The sequence below is a fragment of the Geospiza fortis genome, unplaced genomic scaffold (genome assembly GCF_000277835.1).
Source record: "Geospiza fortis unplaced genomic scaffold, GeoFor_1.0 scaffold351, whole genome shotgun sequence".
NCBI lineage: Eukaryota > Metazoa > Chordata > Aves > Passeriformes > Thraupidae > Geospiza > Geospiza fortis.
In genome coordinates, this window is record NW_005054419.1 from 698,066 (window position 1) to 704,416 (window position 6,351).

The window sequence follows — 6,351 nt, forward strand, 5'->3', positions numbered from 1 at the left end:
AAGCAGGAGTTCAGCAGAGCTTTCCAGCCTGGTTCTTGTTCTTATTTCATCCAGTGACTCACAAGATGAGGACTCCCAGACCCCCACGAGGTGAAGGTGCAAAGCACTCACCCTTGAGGTCCCACTTGTCAGGAGTACGAGCACATGGATAAGGTACATAGTACATCAGTGCTGCAGTGCTTTATCATGTGCCTCTATATTAAAATTCCAGGTATTTATGTATCTTTAGACATTATCACATAATGGCAGGAAACTGCAACGATTCTGTACCTTAGTGAGAGTATCCAATGCCCAGATTTTGCATTGCATTTCTGCTTGTAGTCTTTTTTTGTTTTGATCCAGGTTTTTAATGTCTTTGCCTTTCTTTTAGCTTGAGCATTGAAAGCATACACCTTGAATTGCTGAGAAGGTGCATCTCTTCTTGTCCCTCTCTCTATGTTATACAGAAACAGGATTGATGGTAAATTGCCAGTGCTGCGGGACAGAGATGAAGCTTTAGTCTTCATTTGTGTGCATGCTTTTGTACAGGCCCACGCACTACTGACCTCACAGAAGATGAAAGTGTTCTTAATCGGAGCAGAAAATGTGGAGAAAAATATCACACAGTGTAGACAGGAAGAAAAACTCCCAGTGGCTCTCAGTTTAGGAGACATTTATTCTGTCCTCCTTTGTAGTTTGTTTCATTTTGACTCTTTTTGTTGTTGTTGCTGTTGTTCAATTTTCTGCAGAAAGCAATTAAATTAATAGAAATTGATTTGTGTATCTACAGCTATGTACAGGGAGGTTGGGCTACACTGGGCACATACATCACAAACAAACCTTCCTTTCATGGTTTCTTACTGAAATCATTTATTAAAGTCCACTTTGGCTTCACTCTGGTCCAATTTTTACCACCACCACATTCAATCCCACTCTTCAGCCCCTTCTCCAGCTTTTGCTTTCACTGGAAAAAGTGAAATGTATCAATTCAAGACAGAATGGATGCAAGGTATAATAAATAGCATAAAATCAGATATCACTAATTCACTCCACAGCTTCAAACAATTTTACAATCAGTGATTTCCACCTCACAATAACCTTGAGAATGAGGAATATTATTGTCCTTGGACAAATATTTCCCTGAGGATGTAAGCAAAGAATTTTTCATGTAAACCACCATCACAGTGGGACTGTGCTAACTTTTATCTGCTATAAAATAAAACTCAGGGGGCCAAACAAACATAAGCAAAAGTTATTGCCTTGTAAGATAATCTCATGGAGAGATACACACCATCCTTGTTATGCAGGGTGGGTTGAAGCCTATGTCAGAAATTGCTAATTATAGCAGCCAGCTCCATACTTGTGGTGTTATTCAGCTGCATCAACCTCTTTCCACAGCCTAATCCTGTGCAGAAGCACAGGCTGCCTTCTTCTGTATTCATATATGGCTTCATATGACTTCAGACGTGTTTCCCCCAGGGCTGTCTGAGCAGAATAACTCCTCAATCAACCACCTCCCACAATTGCAGTGGCTTTCTGAGCCCCACCAAACCCATGGTGTCCTTGCCAGCTCTGCACAAAGCTTCGTCTGAGGAATTGTCAGCAAAATGTCCTTTCCTAGCAAGCCCTTGGTGAAATCAAAGGTAACAGGAAGGTTTGGCCTAAGAGATTCAGGAGCAGAAGTTGGGTAAAAGAAGGAAGAAGACAAGAAGAGGTTGTAGATGTGAACATGGAATCACAGAATGTTTGGGCTGGAAGGGACCTTAAAGATGATTTCATTCCAGCCTCCTGCCACGCACAGGGACACCTTCCACCAGAGCAGGTGGCTCAGAGCCTCATCCTGGCTGTGAAAACTTCCAGGGTTGGGACATCCAAAATTCCTCTGGGCAACCCTATCCAGTGCCCTGCCCAAAGGAACTCTGCAGTGCTGCCATGAAAAACTGACAGGGGGTATCTTGTGCTGGCAAGATATGCAGTTAAATCACAGCCAAGGGCTGTCACCACATCAATGCACCTAAACCCACTTTTTCCTCATCCTGCACCTCTCTGCCCCACTATCCTGGAAATGGGTTCCCAAAATTACAGTAAAAGATGTCTCACTAATGTGGCATGAAGATTATTAAACTGGTCTTTGTACAACACCATGTGCATGAGGAGCCTCCAATAATCAGTGAGGGTGTTGAAGCATTCCTTGGCACAGATTGAATCAAGGCTTTGGTCCACTGTGATATTTTGTCTGGTTTTCATAGGGATTTGAGGCAATCCTTTCCCTGACAAACAATTAGAGCAGACACGAGTGAATCCTTTTCCAGCCTGCTCCTCACCAAGGCATGAAGTCAATTGCTGGTGCCACAAATCTTGGAAATGGCAGATTTCCTAATCCCAGAGTTTAATTCTTGGCATTTTTTGATAGGCCTCTAAGCAGGAGGCAAATAAGCTTGATCAGTCTTTGAAGCTGATTGTGCCAGCATCCAACAGGCAGCCTTTATTTCAACATCCAAAGTCTCACATAGCATCACAGGCAGGAAAAGCAGGCCACATCCTGAAGGGATCAGCAAGATTTCTCCCCATAGATTTAAAACAGGACAAACACACCTCGTGATTTCCAGCAAGGGCTCTCAGAGGGCCAGTGTAGAAAACAGTTACAACAGCTACAGAAGATTTGTCTGGCTCAATTTTATTGTTGCTGATGCTCTGAGAACAGCATAGGGTAGGAGTCTGGATTTGATAAGAGATGTTCACAGTTGTTGTCACTCCTGCACCCGACCTTGTCCTGGTTTCCAGCCTGGATTATCATAATCCAAACCCTTTTGTTTTGGTTTTTTTTTAGTTGCTTGCAGTAGTGAATGGGAAAGAAATGGGATTAATCAGTGATATTCAGCACAATATTGGAACACATTCAGCCATAATCCCTCAGTGAGTTCAGTCTGAGTACCACAACACAAACTTGCTATGTGGGAATGTATTTCACACTTTTGCCTCTTGTTTGCTTTGTGGTGTCCCAAAGATCATAGGACACCATGTCCCAACCACCTCTTGACAGAGTAGTTAACTTGACTGTTCCTCTACAAATTTTTGTTTTAAAAGCCCTAGACTGGTTTAAAGCTTGTAGATGATCTTTCCTTGCACTGCACATGTTATTAGGAAAAGATTACAAATGTTCAGACAACACATCTGGCAGAAAAGAGGAGATGGAAAACCCTGGGAAGGGGCAGCTGAAGGCAGTATCTTCCTCAGCTGGTGCAGCTGGAGCCAGAGAACAATTTCAGAATTCATAAAATCTGAATAAAACACTGCAACACTTACACTGAGAAAATGTTCAAGAGCAAGAAATGTTCATGAATTAAAAAAAAAAGCAAAACTAAAACCTTCTATTTCTATGAAAGTAGAAGTTTCATTGAAAGGGATTCACAAAGAAGTGTCTGTCCTGTCTGTCCTGTGGTTACATTTTTCTCATGTCCCATAAAATGAATACATGGGTTAGAAGGGTCTCTTGCCTTGATTCCTTTCTGGTTTATGCACATTGAATTCACTTTGCAGTTTTCTTTGGGAAGCGCTAGCAAGGGTTCACTTTTTTATACTTAGCCATCTGTATTCACTAAGTTAGCAAGCAAGTAAAGTGAGAATTATGACACTTTATGCTAAATACATGATACTTGATGGCTCTGCACATGGCATATGGCACTTCACAGGGCTGCACTGGGAGACTTAAAGAAGAAGAAAGGCCAAGAAGAGACATCTGACACAGGATAAGTAAAAGAGCAAAAGTGGAAAATCTTTTCTAGAAATCAGGGAATTTAAAAAAAAAGCACAAAGTTTTCTTCTTTTTTTGTTTTCTTCTTTTTAGAAGTAACTTTTTCATTTTAAATTCATTTAAACTCAGAACTTGCTCTTACACACATAGCAGTGAAAGAGTGAATAGATAAAAGTGTCCACATGCTTTATCATTCACAGGGCAGAAAGGGTAAAGTCTTGGCCCCAAAAGGATCAGAGACACCTTTAATGCAGTCAGGAGTTCCTCAAGGATGACAAACCACAACTGCAGAAACAGGTCAGATGTGGGACCAGACCTGCAAAGACCCAAATCAAACACTAAACTCAAACAATGAAGAAGGGAACAAGGAGAGAAATTCAGCTATGTCTTCACTTTGGAAAACACCAATGTGGGGGAAAAAGCATTTAAAAGTGACAAAGTAGACTCTTTAGCACCAAGAAACACCTTAACTTCCACGACGTAAAGTTATTGCTGTGAGAAATTATCTGAGATTTCAAATTATCTATGTCAAAAAAGCCATAAACAACAAGATAAATTCCAGGGAATTTTTGGTACAGATCAACCATTTTTACCATTTCCAGAGATACTGCCACAGGAAAAAAATAATATTGTTATTTATTGGTAAAGTCAATTATATTCACTTCTGCTTCCTCATACACCAAGATCTAAACCCACAGAAAACCAAGATGAAGTGATAACAGGGATTATAACCCTTTCACAAGGAATGTGTAAAGATGAAGAAAAGAAGTTCATTAGGGATGGATTTATTGACCGTATTAAAAATGACCCAGGAGTTCTATCCTGCAGTTGTTCACGTTTATTCACAAAAGGAAATGTCCCATTGTTAGTGGGAGCAGTAGATTTGTGTTTGGAAGGTGTAGTCTGTTGGTTTCACCCACATATCAGGATGCCCAGAAGAAGAGGGATTCCCAAAAGGAAGCTCCACCTCTGGAAGTGTCCAAGCCAGGCTGGATGGGGCTTGGAGCAACATGGAATAGGGAAAGGTATCCCTGCCCATGGCAGGGGCTTGGAATGAGATGATCTCTAAGGTCCCTTCTGACCCAAACCACTCCATGATTCTGTATTGAACCCAAATCTCTGGCAGGTGAATTGCTGTAATCCCAAAGCACCTCAAAGAGCCACTGGATGGAAGAACTATGGAAACAGCACCTTCAGAATCACTCAATTATTTTAATTATTTTCCTTTATTCTATGGTGTTATTTGAGATCTTTCTGGTGCCTGGTCTGTCTTCCCTATCGTTTCTGCATATCAAAAGTATGTGTTCATCCCATACTTTTCTTCTTCCTGGAATACAAAAATATAGATTTTTTTTTCCTCAAGGATTAAACAAGAGGAAATAGAGGCTGCTTCATCCTGAGGTGAGGTTGTTTCCACACACAGGAAAACTGCAGCTCAGTGAAGGAGATCTCATCACAGGGCAGGAACCAGGGGTGAAAATGTTCCTTTTCTCCATTTGAACAGGGCAGAACCATCTGAGTTTACCTGCAGACTGCACAGCTTTTCCTTCCTTTTTTCTTTTTTTCTTTAGTACAACCATATTACAACCATTGAAACAACACTGCAGAAGCAGTAAAATCTCTTGAAAAGTGACTTAGATAAACTTGCCAAAAATAAATGGCAGGTTTTTTACCCTACTGGGTTTCTATCTGCACATGTGCTCAGTCCTGTTTCATGTTTATGCATCAAGAGATTCCAAAAATAAACAAGGAAGCAAATGGCAGTTTATGCATGGTGTTGAAAATATCAGACAACAGGGATATCAAAAAGAAAACTGCTTCCTCCAGAGTGTCCTGAAAGATTGTCAGGAAATAGGATCTTCTTGGAGATGCTCTGAGGCACACTCTGCTTTGCTCAGCTTCTAAGCAACTGTACATCAATGAGTGGCTCAGTCAAACAAAAATCTGACTTCAGCACATGTCAGACCAGTCCCTAGTGGTTTAAAAACATGATCCAAGATTTAAATGCTGTTTTCTAGAAGGAAAGTTTGCATCTTATTCCTTGTACTACCAGAAAGCAAAGGGAGGGGGGAAAAATAAAAATAAATAAGCAGAGCTTAAGGATTATTTTTGCCAATGGCTTTTCCATTGGTTCTTCCTCAACAAATCAGATTTTTAGACAATTTATGTAAAAAGCATCAGAAGACAGACCACAACTTCTCTTAGAAAGATTGGATGTTGGACATATTGAGGAATTCCAAAGCAGTTAAGAAAAGATTCCTGCAGCTTTAGCATCTCTCTCAGCTCAGTAGAAAGACTTCCCTTGTTGGCTTTGGCTTTATTACTTTCAGAAAAGTCTAGGTCCCATGAACCACATTGCTGTAAAAGAATCTCTGTCATCTTTTACAAATAGGAAAAAAATCTATTTCTAGTTCTACTGATTGCAAATACACTCAGAAATTGAATTAATAATTGCTTAAATATGCAGCAGATAGAAAGAGCAAATGACTTCAATATTTTCCTGGTGTATTTGGAAGAAAGAGTTGAAGTAAATTTCTGATATTTAGCTGTGAAAATGTCACTACATGCACACACGCACACAATAATAATTGAAAATTCAGTATTTGCTGAGGAAATTG